This window comes from Labeo rohita, unplaced genomic scaffold (assembly GCF_022985175.1).
Source record: "Labeo rohita strain BAU-BD-2019 unplaced genomic scaffold, IGBB_LRoh.1.0 scaffold_1078, whole genome shotgun sequence".
In the NCBI taxonomy this organism is placed as follows: Eukaryota; Metazoa; Chordata; class Actinopteri; order Cypriniformes; family Cyprinidae; genus Labeo; species Labeo rohita.
In genome coordinates this window covers 2,055-27,776 of record NW_026127206.1, presented here as the reverse complement: position 1 = coordinate 27,776, position 25,722 = coordinate 2,055, and the positions used below count along the sequence as shown (strand labels likewise).

The 25,722-nt window shown below is 40.4% G+C and overlaps 1 long non-coding RNA gene across 1 annotated transcript; it reads left to right on the top strand.

Annotated features, from left to right (window-relative positions):
* The first annotated feature begins 7,001 nt into the window (after positions 1 to 7,001).
* On the top strand, positions 7,002 to 25,214 carry LOC127157442 (uncharacterized). Its single transcript, XR_007825905.1, has 3 exons — positions 7,002 to 7,170; positions 19,655 to 19,701; positions 25,105 to 25,214. It is a non-coding gene; the product is annotated as an uncharacterized LOC127157442 (long non-coding RNA).
* Positions 25,215 to 25,722: the final 508 nt, after the last annotated feature.

Below are 25,722 nucleotides of genomic sequence, written 5' to 3'. Positions count from 1 at the left end.
GATGGTGTTGAAAGCAGAGCTGAAGTCCACAAACAAGATCCTTTCATAGATCCCTGATTTGTCCATATGTTGAATGATGTAGTGCAATCCCATACTGACTACACCATCCACAGACAGGAGGGTTGGGGAAGGGTGTTGATGGCGTCCTCTTTGGTTCAAACGTACATTTACATTTATTCATTTAGCAGACGCTTCTATCCAAGATGACTTACAGGTGGGGAATACGTCAAGCGATTTGTCCTAAAAAGGCAAAACGACTAAGGAAGTGCTCATAGTACCATAAAACAGGCATTGTTCAGAGAAGTACAAGATAGAAAGGGAAAAAGAGTAGAATAAAGTTGTTGTTTTTTTTTTTTGTTGTTGTTTAAGTCAAATTGTGTTGAAAGAGATGAGTTTTCAGCAGTCTCTTGAAAGTTGTTAGGGAGTTGGCATTCTGGATAGTGGTGGGAAGATCATTCCACCAGCCAGGAACGGAGTAAGAGAATGTTCTGGAAAGTGATTTTTTTACGTCATTGTGATGGTACAATGTGGCGTCGCTCACTGGCGGATCTCAGAGTTCTGGAGGGAGTGTAGATTGGTAGCAGTGAGTGGAGGTAGGCGGGTGCAGAGCCTGTGGCTGTTCTATATGCAAGCATCAGTGTCTTGAATTTGATGCTAGCCGCAATTGAGAGCCAGTGCAGGGTGATAAAGAGAGGTGTGACATGGGCCCTTTTGGGCTTGTTGAAGACCAGTCGTGCTGCTGCATTCTGAATCGTTTGTAGAGGTTTGATTGTGCTTGAAGGAAGACCGGCTAGAAGAGCATTGCAGTAGTCCAGCCTAGAGATGACCAGGGCCTGGACAAGAAGTTGTGTGGCCTGCTCTGTTAGAAAGGGCCTGATCTTTCTGATGTTGTGTAAGGCAAACCTGCAAGATCTAGCAGTTTTATTTATATGGTCTTTGAAAGTCAGCTGGTCATCAAAGATTACACCAAGATTTCTGGCAGAACTTGATGGGGTAATTGTTGATGAAACTAAATGGATGGTGAAATCATGCTGTAGAGTCGGAGTGGCAGGAAAAACAAGGAGCTCATTCTTTGCCAGGTTGAGATGATAGGTGATGTTCTTTCATCCACTCTGAGATGTCCGCTGTTGTGAATTTTTTTTCTTAGAGACCAGGAGACGTTTAGGATATCTTGAAGCAGATGTTTCACTTTATTCAGATACTCGCTGCGTAGCTCTGCAGTCATTAAAAAGTCTGACAAAATCTCAGCACAACAGAGTATATAGGTTTGAAGTGGGAGGAGTGCATAGAAGTGAAATCAATCTAAACAAAGCATGCAAATGTGGTTCAGGAAAACAGCTCAGTTAAAGATTTTTCCCAGCCTTGATCTATTTAGCATACAAGTGTCATTCAAATGCATAGGTGCTTAAACAAAAGGCACAGTTGTACCTTAAGCTTAGAATTCACACTTAACTTGGGAAAACCTGCCAGATGTTCAGGAACAGCATAAAGACAAAAGATTACGGTCTCAGGGCCTGGGCTGCCTGCTCTTAGACTGTCACAACATACTTAACTTTTTCAGTTCATGTTATTTTATTGGAACCTATAACAAATATGCATACATTTGTAATCCAACAGTCCCCCCTTTGAGAGTTCTAATAACTCTCACATTATTCAAATTTAAACCTCCATAAATCCATTCTATAGCCTATGTTTGTTAACATTAAGCCCCATCTTTCATTCATGTAACTTGAAATAGTCACAGGCACATATATCTTATTCTGTGTCTTGTCCTAGATTTAATTAGGTGTGATAGTTCTTTTCAGAACCATAACTGTTGACACATACGACATGGATGGTAACATGTCGTACAAGCTACATGTTGACACAGAAAACCATGTAGTGTAAGAGTGGAAGTCCTGACGTCCATGGCGCCTGAATGGCTGTATAGTCTGTAGTTTTCTGTAGTCCATTTCCCACGTAGATTCACTCAGATGACTCTTTGTCCTCATGAAGCTTGTTCATGGATGTCTGATGTGATGCTTTACTCCAGGATGCTGCTTTTGAAGACATCATGGGATGTACACACCTGCAACACATGAAAACAGTGAAACAGCAGACCAGCAGTATTCATGCATAGACTATTTTAGACTTCTATTGATCGTATAGTGGTTTTAAGTCTAGTGAACGTATAATGTTTTGTTAACCTAGTCTTAAGTCATTTGACACCTATGGACCAGTGAGGTGGGGACAAACTGATGAGGGGAAAAACCTATGAGGAAATCTTCACCACAGGGTTGGCCCCCGAGGCCTGTTGCACTTCGGTTCTTCCCTGGGCTCCTCACTGGTCTGTATGTGTCCTAGTCTGTCCCTGTAGTTAGTGTGCAAACTTAACTGTGCAATCACTCCATCCTCTAATGAAACATCAGTCATAGCAAACATCATAACCCATAGAGGATAGGTGAGTGACTGGAGTGTGCTGTAGTATTGTTTTGGGCTGTGAGTGTACTTAACCAGAGTCCCCCAGTGGGAGGAAGTCAACTTCCTTTTGTTCTATTTACAAGGAATCTTTTCATCTTTGTTGTAGATTACTGGGGTAATTAAGAACTCAAAGTTAGCACCTCAGCAAGCTGCCCCACGAGTTTGGTGTAGTGGGGAGGGTCTGCTTCAGAGCTGCAAGCAGACTGAGTAGGAGCTGATTTACACTGTTCATTTCTCTTACATTTTGTTTTTCCTACACTCTTTCATCCAGTGTCCAGGTTTACCACAGTAATGACAACTGCCCTCCCTCTTAGAACATTTACGTTTCTGTTGGTTCTTTGTGTTGACCTGAAAGGATGCTGCTGCAATCTTTACTCTTGCTTTAACATCAGAGTCTCTTTCCCAAATAGCTAACATGTCTAGGTTACTTCTGAGAGTTTTGTTAGACCAAGTTAGATCTAGGAATGGCAAAGCTTTTCTGTACTCAACTACAAGGCCATCTGACCAGATGCGGACTAGGGGTCCCTTGTCATCTAGCACACTTTCAGGATCATCAACTATTCCACTGTAAGTTACAGTTGTCTGGCAGAACCTTACAGAGTATTCATTCACAGTTTCTTCTTTCCTTTGCACACAGTTAGTGATTCTGGACCAGTCTATTTTGGGTCCCATGATATTCTTTAGAATTTTCAAAACACCTTCTCTCAAATCCACTTTACTGGCATGTTGTAGTTCAGAAGTAACAGCAGACTCAAAACTGTTGAATTCAGATTCAGTTAGAATTTGTGACATCAGCTGTGTGACTTCTGCAAATGACATGTCCTAGAGACGCATTTTGCTAGTCAATGCTCTTTTAAATTCAGAAAAATTTGTGCGTGCTGAGGGTAAGCTCTGGATAGTCTCTCTATATCTTTAGGCCCTAGCGCTGTATGGACTGCTTGTAACTGGAGTATGGGGGTTGCAGATGGAACAGTTTCAACACCTTCTACCCTACTCTGAGCCCTTTGTCTCACTCCACATACTTCAACTGAAATTGTTGCATCTTTCTCTATCCTCCTAGTATTGCATTTGTCCTCTTGTCTACACAAAGACTGTAAGTCAGGATAGCTTTCATCTGACTGTTGGTCGTTTGAGTCACTTTTGGTTGAGGCCTTGTTATGGCCCACCTTTTTAGTGAGACAGGACACTTGAGTGTGCAGCTGTTTGTTTTGTTCTTTTAACTTAGCAATACACTGAGCTTGTTCTTGTGCTAAGGATAAGGTAAACTCTCTGTGGCAGCAGATAATGCCTTTAATGTTTTTCTTTCTGATACATGCCCCTAGTACCTTTTTGCAATCTTCAATTGACCATACTTTTTCTGGAACAACACCAAATTTCTTTGTTAAATCCAGTCTGACGGACTCTGTTACTATTGAGTCCATGTGCTCTCCTAACAGTGATTTGAACTCATTGTCTGTCCATAAAGGGGTAGCTAGTCCACCTTTCTCAGTTGTGGGAATCAACCTGGCATTCCTTCTCGACATTTTGTAATGTTTTTCTGACACAGCAATACACTTTTAACATCTCCCTGGCAAGCAGAGGATACATTTGTTAACACAGAACAACTGTTGTTAACCTTCTCTGGCAAAGCAGAGGAAAACCTAGTTAATACACATTATCATGTATTCAGCCTTCTCTGGCAAAGCAAAGGATTCCTGAACATAAACTACTAGCACTTTACGCTAATCTTCTCTGCCTAAAAACAGAGGATAACAGATATTTGCATGTAATGCTAATCTTCTCTACCTGAATAGAGGATAACTAGTCTGTTAACCAAACCTTGCAGCTGTTTGTTAACACTTCTCTGGCAGCGCAGAGGCTAACCACATGTACTGGTCTGTAGTGGTTCTTTGAATAGAGTAACACTCACCAAATCATTGTTGAGCTGGAAAAAGTTTCTGGAAATCAGTCTGGGACGATGTCTGGCGAGAAGCTCTATCCAGGTCATGGCACCAAAACTGTTGTGAATTTTGTTCTTGAAGCAGAAGTTTCTCTTTATTCAGATACTTGCTGCGTAGCTCTGCAGTCATCAAAAAGTCTGACAAAATCTCAACACAGCAGAGTATATAGGTTTGAAGTGGGAGGAGTACATAGAAGTGGAATCAATCTAAACAAAGCATGCAAATGTGGTTCAGGAAAACAGCTCAGTTAAAGATTTTTCCCAGCCTTGATCTATTTAGCATACATGTGTCATTTAAATGCATAGGTGCTTAAACAAAAGGCACAGTTGTACTGTAAGCTTAGAATTCACACTTAACTTGGGAAAACCTGCCAGATGTTCAGGAACAGCATAAAGACAAAAGGTTACGGTCTCAGGGCCTGGGCTGCCTGCTCTTAGACTGTCACAATATACATAACTTTTTCAGTTCATGTTGTTATATTGGAACCTATAACAAATATGCATAGGATCAGCACATTTTAAACAGATTCTTAAATTTGTAATCCATCACCGCCAAGCAGCCTGAGATCCGTGCAGCTACTGTTAGATCCTCTGCTTGAAATGAAAGATTGAGCTGTGTGTCATCAGCATAGCAGTGGTAGGAGAAGCCATGTGCCTGTATGATGGGCCCCAGTGATGTAGTGTATATACACCTAAGATGCATGGAGGGTGAGTAAATAATACGCTACAGTAATGTTGGGTCCTATCATCAGCCTGCGAGATTGCCAATACATGACATTATCATGCTAATATATTTAATTATTTACATGTTTCATCACCCAAAACCAGCTCCCGCATAAGGCTAAAAGCAGCCTAACATTATCAAAGAACATCATCACTGATCAGCCTAGCCTAATCTAGTGCAAGTTTATGCATTTTAAAAAACACTCGCGTTATAAGTGAAGCTATCTACACTGCATGATGAATAAATCTCTTACTGCACACTGCACACATCTGTGGCGCGTTACGGAGTAGATTGTGGTTTCAGCATGTGTTTCGAGCCCCTTTACTGAACACGTGTGCAATGCATTACAGCTCTTAATCGGCCATTCTAGTCAATGCTTGTGTTTATACTCGCCACACTGCGGTTCATTGAAGTGGTTCTCCGTGCTGCATCACTAAAGTTAGGCTAGTCCCTACCCTCCCTCCCTCCAACAATTCAAATTTCATTGTAGTTCTTTAAAAGGGATTTTTTATAAAAAACGAAACATCTCCTTTTGGAGTGAACTTTGAGATTCGTAACTTTGTATATCTTTTTTATGCCCAGAGATGCACACCACACACTGACTAAAGTGAAAAAGCAAAATGGCACCCAATCAACTTGACACATTTCTTTAAACACAGGTCACTGTTCTCAAAACAGGTAACAGAGTCATCTGAACTACTTTGTAAACATCACCAAGATTGAGCAAGATCGTTCAAGTGAGCAGCTACTTAAAACTGCATTGTTGCACTCCGCCATCTCACCATATTAAAAAATAAATAAATAAACATTTTGTTCTATAGTTTACACAGGACTGGTGGGAAATGTGCATTTATACACCTTTATTATATATGTTACATGGTTTATTTTGATAGGTTAATTGTTGTGGTGGACCTCCTCAGCGCATTCTTAACATCAGAGAAAGACACAGTCATTTCTGCTTGCCGGAATAAATCACCAGTTTTCTGCACTAAACAAGTGAATTTTGCCAAGATATCTTGATGTTATATAATAATAATTGAAACATGTAAAAAACACCTACCTATTATTACCTAATATTGTGTTGGTCCCCCTTTTGCTCCAAAAACAGCCCTGACGTGTCAAGGCATGGACTCCACTAGACACCTGAAGGTGTGCTGTAGTATCTGTGACCAAGATGTTAGCAGCGGATATTTTAAGTCTTTTAAGTTGCGAGGTGGGGCCTCCATGGATTGCACTTGTTTGTTCTGCACATCCCACAGGCACTTGATTAGATTGAGATCTGGGGAACTATGGCGGGAATCACGTCAGAGGCAGCATGATCAAGAGTCATAAATATCAAATATGTTTGCTCTGAGCTGTAAATGAATCATAATGACATCTCACAATTGAGCATTTTTTTTGGACAGAAAGTCATTTGCGACAAGCCTTGAATCTGGCTATTCCCCCCTGATTGTTTAGGAGGGCAAATCAAGCTTAAAATCTTGAAGTGTGGATTTCAGTTTTGTGTTTACAAGTGTGACTGTGGGAATGTGCAAGTGGCTTCTTATTTCATTTTAGGACATGAAGTTTTGTTTTTAAATCTTATCTTTATATTCTTTTTTTCACTACATTGTTGACATAAGTTTTCAGGAGCAGTACTGTGCCACTGTTGTTTGTATGAGAGATCTAATACTTTAATTTTGCATTTAAATGCAAGATATATAATGTCCAATGATTTGGGGGAATATTTGTTTCTTCCTGATAATGCTAAATGAGCACAAAATTATCTTTTTTTTTTTGTGACCAGTTGCTTTTACTGATCTCAATCAGTTCAATATTAAAAGGAGCAATAAACACACTAATGTGATGTGGACTGTTATTGTATGTTTTTGTAGGTTGTCTGGCTGTATGGTGACAGAGGAAGGCTGTGGTTATGTGTCTTCAGCCCTAAGTTCAATCCCCTCACACCTGAGAGAGCTGGATCTGAGCTACAATCACTGAGATTCAGGAGTCAAGCTGCTTTTTGAAAAAAACTGGAGGATCCAAACTGCTCACTGGACAAACTCAAGTATGTCAAGCAGGAGGGGTTTTTGGGTTTTATTGTTTAAACTTTTTAGTGTCTCTGTATATCTATATGAGTCCAGGAGTTTCTAAAGGATGCAACAATATAAAGGATTTAAAGAGCACTGGCCTGAGGAGTAAAATTTTAACTAAACAGATCAGTCAAAACAAATAAACAACAAAACAGTACTTTTTAACTCCATAACTGGCCATAAAATAGGAGCAGACAGTGAAAACACAACAAAAAAGGCAGCAATCTTCCTACAGTTTTCATAAATGGTAGAAACAAACATATTCAAATTGATCATTTATGTTGTAAACATTAACAACTTGTAAATGAAGGAACAAAAAACCCTAAATTTGAATATTACAAATTACACATTGGTGTCACTATTACAGTCAATTAGTTAACATTACCTGAGATTAAAGAGCAATGAAAAAACAGCATTGGAATGGAAAAACATGTTCTGTGTGAATGGCCCCTAATTAAATTTAAGCTTTGTTCTCATACAATGGTTTTAGTCAATGCAGTTATATCAATACATTTCTAAAAGTTACATGACTTTCAGACTCCAACTAAAAATGTCAGGAGATGACAGTGACAAGGAACTCAAACTATATCAGTTAACACAAATGGAGAAAAAAAATTGTCAGTCTCGATTGGGGACCGGTTCTCCTCTGACCTAAGTGAATGAAAAAAGTAGAGCTGCTGTTTAACTAGTAGCAGACATTTACATTTATATTTACATTTAGTCATTTAGCAGATGCTTTTATCCAAAGCGACAAAGCAGTCAAAATCAACAATGATACAGAAGTGCTATGACAAGTCTCAGTTATCCTCAACAAGGCAACAAAGGTTTTTTTTTTTTTGTGTTAATTATATAATAAATAAAATAAAGAGAACAGAAAAAGAACAGAGCAAGCTAACATTAGAGGCCTTTTTGTTAATTATATTATAAATAGAAAGAAAACAAATCGAATGCAAAAAGAAGAATCTAGTGTTAGGTTTTTTTTTTTTTTTAAGAAAACAAGCTGTTAGAAAATGAATAAAGTTTTTTTTTTTTTTTTTTTTTTTTTATTGTTGTTGTTAAAGCGAAGAATAAGAATAGAGAGTGCTAGAGTTAGAGGGTCAAATAAAGATGAAAGAAATGTGTTTTTAGCCGTTTCTTGAAGATGGCTAAGGAATCAGCTGCTCGGATTGAGTTGGGCAGGTCATTCCACCAGGAGGGAACAGTTAAAGGTCCCATATTGTCAAAACGAAATAAAAAATTTCCTGGCTGTGACTTCTGTAAAAATGTGATGTCCAGACTACACAGTCACCGCCTTCAGTCTCCACCCCGAGCACCGCCACCATCCCACCCTCCTTTTGCCAAACCTCGAGACACCATCATGTCCATGCCATTGCTGAGAAACAACAACACAGAAAGATGTCGAGAAAACACTGTTCAGTCGATGGATGTCAGGAAACTACATCATTGCACAGGCTTCTGAACAACATTAATATAAGAGACCAGTGGCACGTCAACTTACTGTATCAGTAGGAAAGCAATAGTTACGTAGCTTACTGCATTTTGTGTTTGAAAAAAAAAAAAAAAACATTAATTACCATTCTGAAACATTGTGTTGTAAGCGTGTTTGAGGAGGTGGCTGGTTGTCTCCTGTCTTCGACGATTCAGGGTCTGAGTTCAGCTCAAACAGGTATGGCCGTACAACATTTCCCTCAGCAGTGACCATCATTACGGTGTTTCTATGAACCTAACTTATGAGTATCACCAAACCACATCAGGCTACAGCATAAACAACCCTAGTTACCTGTGGTTGGCCTGGCTGTGTGTCACTCAGAAAACAACAGGTCAATCAGAAGAGAGGCTCATGAATATTAACTAGACAGGCCAAAATCAACCTGTTCTTAACGGAACTCCTGAGAGAGGAGCTATAAAAATATACTGAGATGGTTTTTGGTAATTATACTGCAAATATATATTCTAAAATACAGCAAAACTTACATAAAACTCCAGAAAGGTGTAAAATATGTGGCCTTTAATGTGAAAGTCATTGAAAGTGATTTTGTGCCTCTTTGGCATGAACGATAATGTGCCGTTCACTTGCAGAATGCAAGCTTCTAGAGGCACATACGTCTGAAGTAATGAATTTAGGTACAGGGGTGCAGAGACAGTGGTGGTTTTGTAGGCAAACATTAATGCCTTGAGTTTTATGCGAGCAGCTATTGATAAGCAACTGAGTACCAGAGATCTTATTATCAATAAGGACTGATCTTGATCTCTAAGTGTCTTTATCTCTTCAAACAAAGCAGAACAGTATGACTTTTAACAGCACTTGCATGTCAGGATACTGTACTCAGTGGAAACCTTCACAGACTAGTAATTTTATTATTAGAGTTGCAATTATATTACAAACAAACAAACAAGTTGAAGCTTATTGTCTGATAATCTTCACAATCAAGTCCACTAGTGTAGTTAGCATCACAAGCTAGCTGCTTTCTGACTGTAAACAGAGCTGCAAAGAGCTTACAAGACACGCACAAACAAATCATACTGACCCATATTATCAGAAAATGATTAAACCGCAGTATAACTTATCTTTCATATGACAGTCACTTATTATTTCTATTATTTATTTTAATTAAATGATACTCTAAATAATAAATCTAATAACAAAAATGTAGCTAATGTTTTAGCACATTTGATGTCTTCTAGAAGCTACAACTGCGGGCAGCATAATGGCTAAAAGAGGATTTCTCTTGTTTTGTGTGAACCCTTGGTATTTGTAACTGACTCGATCCTAATGATCTGAGTGGACTGTTTATATTCAATGAGCATATCTGCAATGTATTTAGGTCCTAGGCCATTGAGTGATTTATAAATGAGTAAAAGTACTTTAAAATCAATTCTAAATATAACTGGAAGCCAGTGTAGGGACCTGAGGACTGGTGTGATATGCTCAGATTTTCTGGTTCTAGTCAGAATCCTGGCATCAGTATTCTGGATGAGCTGCAGCTGTCTAATGGTTTTCTTGGGAAGGCCAGTGAGGAGACCATTACAACAATCCACCCTGCTTGTGATAAAGGCATGAACAAGTTTCTCCAAGTCTTGACTGGAAACAAACCATCTAACTCTTGCAATGTTTTTGAGATGATAGTATGCTGATTTAGTTACTGCTTTGACATGACTACTGAAACTAAGGTCTGGCTCCAGAATCACACCAAGATTTGTGACTTGATTTTTAGTTGTTTGACCCCTAGAGTCAAGGTATGCATTCACCTTGAGAACTTCCTCTTTGCTTCCAAATGCAATGACTTCAGTTTTCTCCTTGTTTAACTGAAGGAAGTTCTGGCACATCCAACTGTTAATTTCATCAATGCATTGGCAGAGGGAATCAATGGGGCTGTAGTCATTTGGTGATAAGGCTAGGTAAATCTGGGTATCATCAGCATAGCTGTGATAGGCAATTTGGTTCTTTCTTATTATTTGACTTAGTGGGAGCATATACAGGCTAAACAAGAGTGGTGCTAGAATTGAGCCTTGAGGGACTCCACATGTCATGGACGTCCACTTAGACTTATGCTCTCCTATACTCACATAATAACCTCTCCCTTCTAAGTATGACCTGAACCAGGTCATACTGAGAGCCATCCCAGAAAGCCTGACCCAATTTTCCAGTCGCTCTAGAAGAATGTTATGATTGGCAGTGTCACATGCAGCACTAAAATCTAGAAGTACCAGCACTGATATTTTTCCAGAATCAGAATTTAGGTAAATATCATTTATTGTCTTAACGAGCGCCGTCTCTGTGCTATGATGCTTTCGGAAGCCAGATTGAAGATTGTCCAGGTATCCATTTGAGTTTAAGTAGTTGTTCAACTGATTAAAAACTACCTTTTTAATAATTTTGCCTATATAACCCATACGGAAGTCACACAGAATGAAATATATGAGTAATAAATACATTTACATGTATTTAAATGTATTCAAACTAAATAGAAGAAAATAGACCTTATACTTATATGTAAGTATTTTTTAAATATATGTCAAAAATGTAATTAAATATTTGATTGTGGCCCCTTTTTAATATTTTCCACATATTACATGCATGTAAACATATTTTTATTATAAATATTTAAATATTTTTATTTGCTTTATATGTAAATGAGCTCAAATATTAGTGTATGTAAATGTATTTTTATTATAAATATTTACATGTATATTTCCTTTATATGTAAACATATTAATTTGAAATATATGTTCATATATTAATTCTGTATCTGTAAATACATTATACGTCTGTATATGTATATCTATTTTAAACATGTGACCCTGGACCACAAAACCAGTCATAAGGGTTGATTTTTTTTTTTTTGAAACTGAATATATCCTAATGATTTTTAGCATAAAAGAGAATCGATAATTTTGACCCATACAATGTATTGTTGGCTATTGTTACAAATATACCTGTGCTACTTATGACTGGTTTTGTGCTCCAGTGTCACATGTATTCAATTAATGCGCCTTTTTAGAACACTTCACATAAGAAAATTAACCTTAACATGTTCTCAGAGAATATTAAAAACTTAAAAATGTCACTATTATGGACATGATATAAATTTGCTTGCAACTGAGAAATACATTCAGGAGGGAAACACATTTTACTTTTTTTTTTTTTTCTTTTTTTCCTGTAAGCCATTGTTCAGTTATAAGTTCAGTATAATAGTTCAAATAAATGATTGACTGTCAAAGATGAGAGCTTTAGAGAAGAAATGTTGCATTGGTGTGTTTTTGTTTTGTTTTTTACCATTGCTGTTTGGATCTCTTCATTTTCCAAACTTTTTTCCAGATGTTGAAACTCGTCCTCAGTTTGTCCAATTCTTCTGAGTGTGTTCAGTGTTTAGATTAATATAGATTCATGCTTGTTTTGTTTGTTCTATTGTTTGCTCTTTCGCCTTCTCTTGCACTGTTTTAACATCGCTTGAGTTTGTAAACATGTACAAATGATAAACTTTCACTCTATAATCTATTACATTTTGTAATTAATCCTCTGATCACATTGGGCCTAGTCACGATCACTATCAACTACAATCTGCTCAATCCCTACGATAAAACGTACACATGGTAACAAGTAATATAAACAATGAACACGTCAAAACGAAAACAGATGCTTACAAGACCAAGTAGGAATGTCCTTTATCATTTGTTGTTTGCCATCCTACAGGTAAACTTACTGTCTTACTTAACTTTCAATTCTGGTGTTGCCAGTCATCCTGTCTCAGTAGGGCTACAATTGCCCTACTGAGTGGTTGGGAATTGTAATTGCATTTTTATTTATAAAATGAAAGACAATCAAATAATTTTGTGTGTATGGAAAGGAAAGGGAAAGGACATGACATGTGGCCAAGTATGGTGACCCATACTTGGAATTTGTGCTCTGCATTTAACCCATCCAAGTGCACACACATAGTAGTGAGAAGTGATCAAACACACACACGCGCACACACACACCGTGAACACACACCCGGGGGATCGGTGCCTTGCTCAAGGGACTCACCTCAGTCGTGGTATACCTTGTTCATTTGTGTAATGAAATAAATTCAAATTTATTATGATCAATTTTAGGCTAATTTTAAATGTATCAAATTTAAAGGGGACAGTTCGATTTTGGTATTGTAAAAGTATGTAAAATTATTGTAAAAGTTGTTATTGTCAGTTTTTTTTTTTATAAACGTGTTCCACTTATCATAAAGTGTTAACATTTAAATGACAGAATCAACAGTTCTCCATATGCAGTAGATTACACATACACAGGCTAAAAAGAGGTTACAACAAGACAAAGGCATGGTCAGGCAGGCAGGATCAGAACAACAGCAAACAGGTATATTAGGGCGAGGCACAATAGAAGTCCGTGAAGCAGGCTTGGGTCGATTCGTGGCGAACTTAATCCGTAAAGGGATGAGACGAGAGAATAATCCAAGAAACAAGCAAGAGTCTAGTAGGCAGGCGGCGAGACAGTCGAGACAAGATGGCCAGGCGAGGGAACTAAACACAGGGAACTAGGGAACAAGGAAACTAGGAACGATAACAATGGAAATAACAACAACAATACTCCGTGGTTTGCAAGGGGAAAGACCGGGGCTTTTATAGCGCCGCTGATTGGTCACAGGTGCTGACCCAATCAGCACGCTGAATGACGGGGAATGTAGTCCAGGGTGTGGTGCAACAGTCTGAGTGTTATGACGGGTGAAAGCGACATCTGGTAGTGAGCGGGCTGCAGGTCACCAGCCAGATTCGTAACAGACCTTCAGGCCTTGTTCATTACAACTTGATATTGAATATATTTTAAGGTGTAATTTATTTCTGTGATTAAAGCTAAATTTTCAGCATCATTACATCATTACAGTCTTCTGTGTCACTTGATTCTTCAGAAATTATTCTAATATGCTGATTTGCTGCTCAAGAAACATTTCTGAATATCATTAATATTTAAAGCAGTTGAGTACTGGATTCTTGGATCAGCATTTATCCGACATAAAAAAAGCTTCTGTAACATACAGTCGTGGCCAAAAGTTTTGAGAATGACACAAATATTAGTTTTCACCAAGTTTGCTGCTAAACTGCTTTTAGATCTTTGTTTCAGTTGTTTCTGTGATGTACTGAAATATAATTACAAGCACTTCATATGTTTCAAAGGCTTTTATCGACAATTACATAACATTTATGCAAAGAGTCAGTATTTGCAGTGTTGGCCCTTCTTTTTCAGGACCTCTGCAATTCGACTGGGCATGCTCTCAATCAACTTCTGGGCCAAATCCTGACTGATAGCAACCCATTCTTTCATAATCACTTTTTGGAGTTTGTCAGAATTAGTAGGTTTTTATTTGTCCACCCGCCTCTTGAGGATTGACCACAAGTTCTCAATGGGATTAAGATCTGGGGATTTTCCAGGCCATGGACCCAAAATTTCAACGTTTTGGTCCCCGAGCCACTTAGTTATCACTTTTGCCTTATGGCACGGTGCTCCATCGTGCTGGAAAATGCATTGTTGTTCACCAAACTGTTGTTGGATTGTTGGAAGAAGTTGCTGTTGGAGGGTGTTTTGATACCATTCTTTATTCATGACAGTGTTTTTGGGCAAAATTGTGAGTGAGCCCACTCCCTTGGATGAGAAGCAACCCCACACATGAATGGTCTCAGGATGCTTTACTGTTGGCATGACACACATATGTATACAGACAGACACACACACACACACACACAGTGTACTGATCCTTACGTTCTTACGACGACATAAAATGAATGCTGAAAGAACTTGTAGTTTTTTTATACCCCCCCCAAAAAAAAAAACAAACACATAACAACACTGATTTAACCCACGCACACACACGTGTAATATATATAAATATATATGTAAATTTGTTGTTAGCTAAGTAATAATGTGTCTGTGTGAAGTTTAAAACGCATACTAAGCGTGCCGAACTGTTGTTTATGTACATCAACACGACGCACACATTCTTAAAAGTTGTCAATGGTTTTAGTTATGGTAAAGATCAAAGATATATTTTTACTTACCCACACGGCAAACAACTTCTTTTTTGGTGGTTAGCAAAAAATACGAATTATCTTCTTATCAATGCTTCCTTCTGTTTCAAAATAAATGAATGAATGTGAAGTATTTGAAACGGGCGTGTTTTGTGACGTCGCACTTGGATGTGGGTGGGGTTGGATGTCCATCGCAGGGTGCAGCGAGACGCTTCTCCTGATTGCCTCGAAAGCAGACTACACATAGCATGTCCAATGCTAAATACAGACCATGTCATGAAATGACACTTACGTCTTTGTAGATATTATTGACACTGTGAACATGATTCAACCATCTCATGCGCTGCCTGACCAAAAACTACAATCAATCAGTTTTGACTATCAGTGGGCTACTAATAGCTGGTCTGACTACGAGCTAAACCGAGGCTACGCACAGACTATGCATAGAACATGTCAAAGAAATGAAACCAAACACCTTGTAAATGCTGTTGACTTTGCTTCCATTCACACAGCGCGTGTGTTCAAGAATGAGGTTGTGAGTCCTGAAAATTTACGGGTGTGAGTTTGGTTATAGAATACGGTCATCACACCCGTAAATAACTGTACTGTGTGTGAATGCAACCGTATTAAGGACTCAAATACGGTATCAACAACCGTATTCTACCGCTGTGTGAATGTGGCCAATATGAGCATGAGCATCATAAAGCGAGAGCGACAGACAGTCAAACAAACTATTACGATTGAAGCTTAACTAATTGGACAGTGAACACTGTATAGTTTGTGTTAAATTTCAAAATAAAATAAAAAGGATTAAATCTCAGGATTTTAACAGTTAATGTTTCCTCAGACCGTGACATGAGCTAACCAAACAGAGCATTTATTTACAAAATTAATATAGAAAACCTACAAAAATACAAAACACTACTCATCTTACATGATATCTAACATCATATCACCAAAAACAATGAATAAAAGTATATTTACATTTTCCTTCATGTCCGTCTGGGCACACAGATGCAGTACTCAGAAAGTGACTGTAACGTAGTCAATGACACATCCGGAGACGTTGGATCCATTTGCAACAGCTTTATTATAACAGGCAGAGTAAACGGGTTCAACAACGGCAGACTAGTGTGGTGAAGATAATCCCAAAGGGTAAACAAAAGTCCGTGCAAAAGGTCGGGGCAGGCGGCGATCAAAGGAGTTAATCCGATAAACGAGCGGGGGTCAACAAAGGGCAGGCAGCAAAGGTTTTCACACACACGATAAACAGTCCGGTTGGCAACGGGTAGACAGTCCGTGAAAAGAACGCTCAGGATTGCTAGCATGACTAAACAAAACTTCGCGAGGAAAACGCCGGCAGAGCGCTCCTAAAATGGCTGCCGGGGGAAGTGAACCCGGCCGACCCGGAAGTGAGCGACCCAGGTACGGGGTGATGGGAAATGTAGTGCACTAAAAGTCCGGAGAAGGTTCCCGCTGACGGCGGTTAGAGGGAGCCACAGAGGCCGCGCTTGTGACAGAAACCCAAACCCCCCCCCCCCCCAGCGCGAGCGCCTCCTGGCGTGAGGAGGCGACCAACGCCGGGGCCTACCTCTCCTATGAGGAGCTGGTCGATCTGGGTGAGAAGAGTGGAAGTCGGCAGTGAGAGAAGGGTCAAGGATGTCCTCGGCTGGCACCCAAGATCTCTCCTCGGGGCCAAAGCCCTCCCAGTCGACCAAATACTGGAGGTGACCCGGCGTCGAGAGTCCAGGATCGTGTTGACTCGATAGACCTCCTCGCCATCGATGATCGGGGGGGAGGTCCCTGCGGGGCAGCCTCATCTATTCTCCACTCCTCCCGGGTCACCAGCGGGCTTCAACAGAGAAACATGAAAAGTGGGTGAGATACGGTATTTGGCAGGGAGTTCTAAACGAAATGACACTGGTATAACTTGTCTGATTATTGTGAAAGGACCCACATACCTGGGGCTGAGCTTTTTGCAGGGTAAGTGCAGGCAAGGTCCCGGGTCGAGAGCTAAACCCACTGTCCCTGAGCCCAGGAGATAGTTGGTTCGTGCTGGTTTAGCCAGGGGTAGCCCAGGATGAGAGGTGATTGTGGTGACGAGATAAAGAAGCGGATGGTCTCCTGATGTGAGGGTTCGATAAGGAGAGTCAAGTCATTGGTGGTGTGGTTGATCCGCCCAGAGCCTAGTGGTGTCCCATCGAGGGCGGCCACTGCCACAGGAGAGGCACAAGAGAGGATGGGAAGACGGTTAGTGACAGCAAAGTCAGAGTCAATGAAATTCCCGGCAGCGCCGGAAAATATCAAGGCGGTGGTTCTAATTGGAACACCCTCAATTATAAGCGTCACAGGTATTTCACATCGATTCAGATGAGAACTATCCTTACTCACTGAGGTGGGCGGGCGGGGTGGCCGAGTGGGACAGTTGGCCCTGATGTGTCCAGCCAGACCACAGTAAAGGCATAGGTTGCCTCGTAGCCTTCTCTCCCTCTCCTCCACGGTCAGTTTAGTAGCTCCCAGTTGCATGGGTTCGGGAGCGGCTTCGGCAGCGAGCAAGGTTTGGGGCGTGGAAGTGAAGGACCGACTGGACTTACGGGCTCGCATTACGTTGTTGATCTGGATGGAGAGACCCTCATCTCTACAAGGGTGAGACCCTCATCTCTACAAGCCAGCTCCACCTGAAGATCTGGATGTAGACCTCTGCAGTAGTGGAGCTTGAGGGGTCCATCGTTCCATCCGCTCTGAGCAGCGAGCATGCGGAAATCCGGGGCATAATCCGCTGCGGTCCGTCGGCCCTGAGGCAGCTTGACGATCTGCTCCCCAGCCTCTCCGCTCTTGGAGCTGGGTTGGAAAACCTCCTTGAAGCGTTGGAGGAAAGTGGCAAATGATGGAAAGGCGGGGCGGTCCAGACTCCAGATGGCAGTGGCCCAGTCTAATGCTCTCCCGGAGAGGAGGGAACACACAAAGGCAATCTTGCTCTCATCAGTGGGGTACAAATGTGGCTACTGGTTGACGAAGAGAGCACATTGGAGAAGAAACCCCTTACACTTAGTTGCCGTACCGTCAAACTTCTCCGGGAAGGCGAGACGTGGGCTGGCGGTAACCGCTTGAGCCCCTGGTGGTGGCGTGGTCACGGGAGGCGCGGTGGGTGGGGCGATTACCTGCAGACCTTGTAATGCCCGAACGAGCTGCTCCGTGAGACTGGTAAGCCAATCCAACTGCTGTTGGTGTATCGTCAGGACCGTGGCTTGAGCCGAAAGCTCCGACGTGATCTGGTCGACTGTTGCTGGATCCGTAGGTGGCAAAGTTTTCTGTAACATAGTCAATGACACATCCGGAGACGTTGGATCCATTTGCAACAGCTTTATTATAACAGGCAGAGTAAACAGGCAAGGTTCAACAACGGCAGACTGGTGTGGTGAAGATAATCCCAGAGGGTAAACAAAAGTCTGTGCAAAAGGTAGGGGCAGGCGGCGATCAAAGGAGTTAATCCGATAAACGAGCGGGGGTCGACAAAGGGCAGGCAGCAAAGGTTCACACGATAAACAGTCCGGTTGGCAACGGGTAGACAGTCCATGAAAAGAACGCTTAGGATTCCTAGCATGACTAAACAAAACTTCGCGAGGGAAACGTCGGCAGAGCGCTCCTAAAATGGCCGCCGGGGGGAAGTGAACCCGGCTGACCCGGAACCGGAAGTGAGCGACCCAGGTACGGGGTGATGGGAAATGTAGTGCACTAAATGTCCGGAGAAGGTTCCCGCTGACAGGGGTTAGAGGGAGCCACAGAGGCCGCGCTTGTGACAGAGACGTGCGCTGATTTAAATTAAATGTTCATTTGTCCCGTGCCCTCTTTCAATAAATCTCTGTCATTCACATACATAAATTATTACCATTTGGTTTTTGTTTTGTCATTAATTTGATGACAAATATATATCTACATTTCAAATGATGGCATAAATTATTATATTTACATAATAATTAATGCCATCATGCAAAATGCTTGATGAATTCAGTATATTTTCCATATTATAGGCGATATATAATCATATACACCTTAAAAAGAGCCTAATACATGTAATATGAAAAGTTATCTGGAGACCAGCTGACCACGACACTACAACATTCACCATGTGACTCACTAGAGATGTCTATTGAGGACGTGCACATGACGTTTCTGGGACATTAGTGAAACTTATAAGAAATGGAATGTTACCATGACGTCCTCGTGATGTTGTCATTAATAATGTCACGCTGACCAAATGACGACCAACTGACAACATCCTCACAACGTACTGTGTTTGTTAGATTATCTCAACTATATGTATATTCAGGCATCACTTCTCACTGATCACGATGAAAGTTACTAGTTTTGAACACTCGTCTGCATTTTTGTGTTCAACACTCTTAATCACGGTCAAATTCAACATTCTTAATGTCTCAGCTCAGAAATTACACTCTATAGAAACACAATATACTGTTGGGTGTTATTAGAGTAATAATTATCACCTGTTAAAACAGCAACAGTCTAGCAACCACCCCAAGTATCCTGGCAACTGCATAGCAACAGTCTAGCAAGCACCGTAAGTACCTTAGCAACTGCATAGCAACAGTCTAGCAAGCACCATAAGTACCTTAGCAACTGCATAGCAACAGTCTATCAAGCACCTTAGCAACTGCATAGCAACACCCTAGCAAGCACCTTAATTACCTTAGCAACTGCATAGCAACTGTCTAGCAACCAACCCAAGCACCTTAGCAACTGCATATCAACAGTCTTGAAAGCACCATAAGAACCTTAGCAACTGCATAGGAACAGTCTAGCAAGCACCATAAGTACCTTAGCAACTGCATAGCAACAGTTTAGCAACCACCCCAAAGTATCCTTGCAACAGTTTGTTGACTGAATGTGTGTGTGTGTGTGTGTGTGTGTATGTGTGTTTTCTAGTGTTGATCATGGAGGAGGATCCAGGATCATAGCAGGACTGAAGAAATGTACGTTTACAAACACACACACACACACACACACACACACAGAAAGAATGTGCATTGATGAAGAGATCTCCACCTTAAATTTAAAAAGTAAACTATTGCAGGGATAGTAATTATGAAGAATTTTATAGTAAACATCGTATTGTTGACTTATCAAGCACACTTTCTGTTATGTGTTGAAAAAAGACAAGGATCTCGGGATGATATCAGTTTTAGCTGGCATATTTACCATAGTAATCCGTCGATAAGGCTCATGTGTACTGTAGGCTAGTATTTACTGCTAGATTTGACACACCAAACCGATGGAAAAACAGTATTTCTCAGAAAAAACGGCAACATTTAGATGCGATGGCCATAGCACAGCTGTGCAGTCTTGTTATTTTACTGGGAGAATATATTTACTATATTTTTGACTGGAAGCACTGACGATCATTTACAAAAGTGAGTAGCCTACAGAATATAATGCAATAAAAACAAGGATAAAATCTCCTAAATGTTGAGTAAAGTAGCGCTTAAAATAAATAAATAAATAAATATATAAATAAATAAATAAAAAATGAGGGGGGACAATACAGCCTTTGTGGGCCCCAGTGGCAGAAAAAAAACATGGCGTATCCAATGTATTTCCTATTGAAATAGATTGGATTGAAATTCGTGCAGAGTGACATGGAAAAAAAAGAGGGAAATTTGTGTCCATGAACATGAATCAATAGATCAAATTTCATGACTAAATCACAAAATGCCATGAGACTGGGTTGCACATTAGCAGAACTCAGCGAAAGTGGCAGGCATCGGGGGCATTCCTATAGGTAGATGTGATCAGCTGATGCGAGCTTAACTCACGTGACCTGCCAGTACTAATGCTACATGCTTAATTTTTTTTTTTCGTGGTAAACTCTAAAAATAGTTTAATCCAAAAGTATTGTTTAGTGTAAAACATGTTGAACATTAGCAAATAGCCTGTCAATTCATTAAATGATAAGCCATTTTCTCTAAAAAGTTGTCTATTCAGCATAGTACAGCCTCTTCTCCATTGACATCCATTTAAAAAAAAAAACTTACTATGTACTGCCAGACCGGAAGCGTTAGCTTTAGCTGTTACGCCTTTTTGGCTAATGGTTGCAGGCTTACCATCTAGTGGCTTTGGCACCGTCACAATCCACCATTGCTGTAAAAAACTGGTCCATTGGAGTGAATGGAGTTGTCTCAACTCTCTCTCTGGGCTCTGGGTTTGCCCAAGCCTTCAAACTGACGTCATCAGTGAAGGAATGCCATTCCAGAGCTGAAACAAATATTCAGATTTTGATTAAAGATTACAAAGACAAACAATTTTTTAGTGGATTAACTTGCACGGATTAGTTGTTCTCCTTTTTTGACACCCAAAATGACTACCGCACTGATGTGCGTATGCCCGGTAGCCACAGCTGTATCCCTTCTAAGCCTAAACTGTGTATCCTCACTCATTGCTCCTCTGGAAGCCTCCTTGTGGTGCAGTTAGAGAACTGAGATGTCCTACAAGATGGCTGAGCTCAATCAGTTTCCGGGTCATCTGGAGCGAGGAGACGAGGAGGGATACTGAGAACCACCCCAGATTAAAAAAAAAAATAATTGAAATAACTTGTAGAACACTTTGATTTGACTTATATAAAATATAATGCAGCCTTGGACTTCATTATTTTAAGCTTAATTTTTCACAGTGTATGCAGTGTGTTAAAAGATTAGTAGGCTAAACGTCTTACAAATATGCCTTTCATAATCACACACATCATATAGATGTCTCCGTGATGAGAGAGTGGAACATTTTCCCGAGATCTGGCAACCCGTAACACACCACTCTAGTCAGAGATGAAAGTGAAAGCAAATGTATAGACTTGATGTCGCCATTTTAAACAGACCTAATCAATGATTTACAACACAAAGTACCTTTAAATCTTTATTGAGATTCATTTATGCTTAGGCATATTGTGATTTGTGTGTCCATTTCGTGCTGACTACAATTCTTCAAAACTCCAAAAAGCTTTTGATTTAACATGTCACAAACCAGGGCCCGTATTCACAAAACATCTTAAGGCTAAAAGTAGCTCATAACTTGCAGATTTACGAGAAAATCTTAAACATAATGGGCGTGCAAGTCCTAAATTTAGGACTCCTAAGTTTTTGCTCTAAGAGTGTTTCACAAAGCGTTTTAACGCTAAAACTAGCTCCTAAATCTGTGCAACGTAAAGACTGATTTATACGCATCCACAAGTTCACTTGGGTTTGTGAAATCACCCATTTCGCGTGGCGGTGTGCACGGCATCTCGAGTGAACTGTTCACGTGTCACCGCATTGATCAGAAACAATTTTAAAGCTGTTTTGGCTGAACAGGTACGCCTGTACAAACATCTCTATGATCCATCAATGCGTGATCACAGAAATAGTCAGATAGCAAATACAGGGGTTGGACAATAAAACTGAAACACCTGTTTTTTTAAAAACAATTAGTACGTTGTTGAGCCTTTTTGTGCCCAATGCAGCATCATTTCATCCTGGGAATGACAAATATAAGTCCTGCACAGTAGCCAGAAGGATTTTAAGCTATTCTCCTCTTGCAAAAAAAAAAAAGTGTCCAGGTCACTACGTGATGCTGGCGTAGGAAAACTTTTCCTAACTCGCTCTTCCAAAACATCCCTCAATAATATTCAGATCTGGTGACTGTGCAGGCCATGGGAGATGTTCATCTTCACTTTCATGTTCATCAAACCACTCTGTCACCAGCCTTGTTGTGTGTATTGGTGCATTATCATCCTGATACAAGGCACTACTTTCAGGGTACAATGTTTGATCCATTGGGTGCACATAGTCAACCTTCACTCTCTGCTCTTACTGGTGCAGTGTGCAATCAGTGAAGATAGGCCACCAGGCTGTGCAAACATATCCATGAAACCTCCAACACTATATTGGCCAGTGTTTCAGTTTCACTGTCCAACCCCTGTATCTCTTCGAGAGAAATTGTGACCAGCGTTGGAAAGACAAGACAAGCAAGAAAGTTTGTGAAACTGTACATTTTAACACTATTGTGTTGATTTTACTGTTGAAGACTGCTGTAATAAACATATTTCTCATAATTGCTTGTGTTAGTGTTTCACAATACTTATTTTCATAGGCGTAATTCACGGGTGGGATGGGTGGGACACTTTTTGCAAGGCTTGATTGTCCCACCACTTTTTTGAACATGGACGTACCTAATGCTGATGAAACATTCCTTTCTGTTAAATAAGGTGCTGAAGCTGGAATCTGGATGTTAATTAGTCACAGAACTTTCTCAATGCCGCTCGTGCTCAGTGTTCACACGCAAGCGCTTCAATCCATTGCTTGTGACTGATTACGGTTAAAAATCAAAACAAAATACACACAAATGTGTCTGTGATATAGGATCACTGATGAACATATTTAATTTTAATAAGGGATGAAAAAATTCATGCGATGACGGATTAGAACCTCTAACTCACTTAACGAACATTCTACTACTAGACTGTTGGGTATTACTAATCACTGATGCATATCTATGCATTTATTCACTGCAATTATTTGTCTCAGGGCTAATAACATTATTAAAGTACATGTAAGAATAAAACTATCATGTTAAAAACGAGTTTGATGTCATTACATTATGTACACATGATCAGAGCCTGTAAACACAAAACATTTCATCTTATTAAAAGTTCTCCTATATAGCAGTAAAAGTTTTTAGCTAAGAGTTTTCTCTTAAATCCTATTCACAAAGCTGCTGAGACAAACTTTTACTAAGGAATAGAGAGAAGTCTTAAGCTAAGAGTAAGGGCGGGGTTGACCTCGTTGCTATGAATGATGTCGACATGCTTATTAACCATGCACACAGTGATTGGCTGGTAAGGGAGAGGTCTCTGTCAGACATTTATTCATAGAAATATTGTAACGTGCAATATTATATCATATTCAAATAAAGGTTTTAAAATAAAAATGTTGCCATATTCAAATAAAGATTTTAAAATGCAGACTAAGTGTCACTAATTAAACATGTATATCTTCAGCCTCTTACATGTGCGCTCCTCGTATACAGTTAGCGGATATGCATATAAACAGCCCTTTAATTAACAGGGTAGAATAATCATAGGTGATAGTAAGGCATGTAAACATAAAAGAAAACCAAACTGGACGCAAGAACAACTCTTACTTCTTGCCCAACTTGTTCATGAAAACAAGGATATATTCAAGGGAACATACAGAGTTGGGATAACCTCAAAACCTAAAAAAAGATGTGTGGGAAAATATATGTGTGCAAATAAATGCAGCTTTCCCACTTTTGTCCAGAAGCAAAGATGACTGTGAAAAGGGCTGGTATTCTTTGCAAGGTTTGCAACAGTCATCATACCTTCACAATTAAGACCACACCTTCTTAAAAACTCATTATCATCAAATGTTTCCAAAATGTTTCTGTTCCGAGGCAGATAGCCGGCAACAGCCATTTTAGGATAGTTTTAGGACTTGATCTTAGTGACTTAAGAGTACCACTACTCCTAACATTTCAGATTTAGGAGCTAGTTTTACTGCTAAAACGCTTTGTGAAGTACTCTTAGAGCAAAAATGAGGAGTCCTAAATTTAGGATTGACACCATTATTTTTAAGATTTTCTCCTAAATCAGTAAGTTATGAGATAGGCTACTTTTATCCTTAAGATGTTTTAGGAATAGGGGCCCAGAATTTGGTAATGTGCACATGCAGTCAGCACAGGCTTGCGGTGCAGAAGGCGGCGTCAAGTATAAATCAGCCTAAATCAGGCTTAAATCACTAAAATCAAATCCCAACTATCCTAATATTGCTGTTGCTGGCAATCTGCCTCAGATCTAAAACTTTTTAGAAACACTCTGCATTTATTTGCACGCATATTCCCACGCAACTTTTTTTAGTCTTGGAGGTTATCCCAGCTCCAAATTTTCATTTGATTATATCCTTGTTTTCATTAATACATTGGGCAAGAAGTAGCTGTTCTTGCGTCCAATTTGGTTTTGTTTTACATTTGCGTATCTCACTATCAGCCATGATTATTCTATTCTGTTAATAAAAAAGCTATTTACGTCGGCACTGATAGCCTAGTGGATAGTGCGCTGACCCACAGTGTGCTCAAGGCGACCTGAGTTTGAATCCTGTTTTAAAGTGTTTTGCTGCTCCCACCCCCCTCTCTTCACTGAACGATTTCGTGTCAGTTCTCCACTATACTGTGTCATTAAAAGCATAAAAAGCCCTTTAAAAAAGTCTGTTTACATGCATATCAGCTGTGGCAGTGGGGGCGTGGTTCAGCGAAGTCTACAGCGGGAGAGAGAGTTGGGAGACAGCAGTGAGTAAGTGGGTTAATTGCAAATGATAAACACCTGGGTCTTGTTTCAGTAATTGGCATGGTGAGACTGCATAAAGATGCTGGAACAGGAGAAGAGAGGAGGAGAGAGGACTGCTAACTGGTGGACGTATGGGCAGGAGACTGTTTGCTCTGGAGAGCCTCAAGTTGCTACAAAGTTTATGCTGTGTATGCATTTTAAGCGCTGGTAGCGCGACTTTCTTTTTGTGTTGCTAAATCAATAAATCCACCAGTATCAGTCAATCCGACCCCGTCCTCTTCCTTCCTGATCATTGACGTTGCTACACTGGTGCCAAAACCCGGGAAGGAAGCAGGAGAGCCGTGGCCATCATGCAGACTCCAACAAGTATGCCATTTGCGGATGTCATCTCGTCCCTCGCGGCCCTCCATCAAGAACATCATCAAGCGTTACTGGATATGCGGACTGACCAGGAGCGTCGCTTTCAGGCCATTGTCCAGGCGCAACAGGAGGACCGTGAAAGGTTCCGGAGCTGGATGGACCGGGAGCAGGATGGCTCCCCAGCCTGAGTCGGGCGGTGGGGGTATGTGGCAGTGGAGGCGTGGCTCAGTGATGTCTGCAGCGGGAGAGAGAGTTGGGAGACAGCAGTGAGTAAGTGGGTTATTTGCAAATGATAAACACCTGGGTCTTG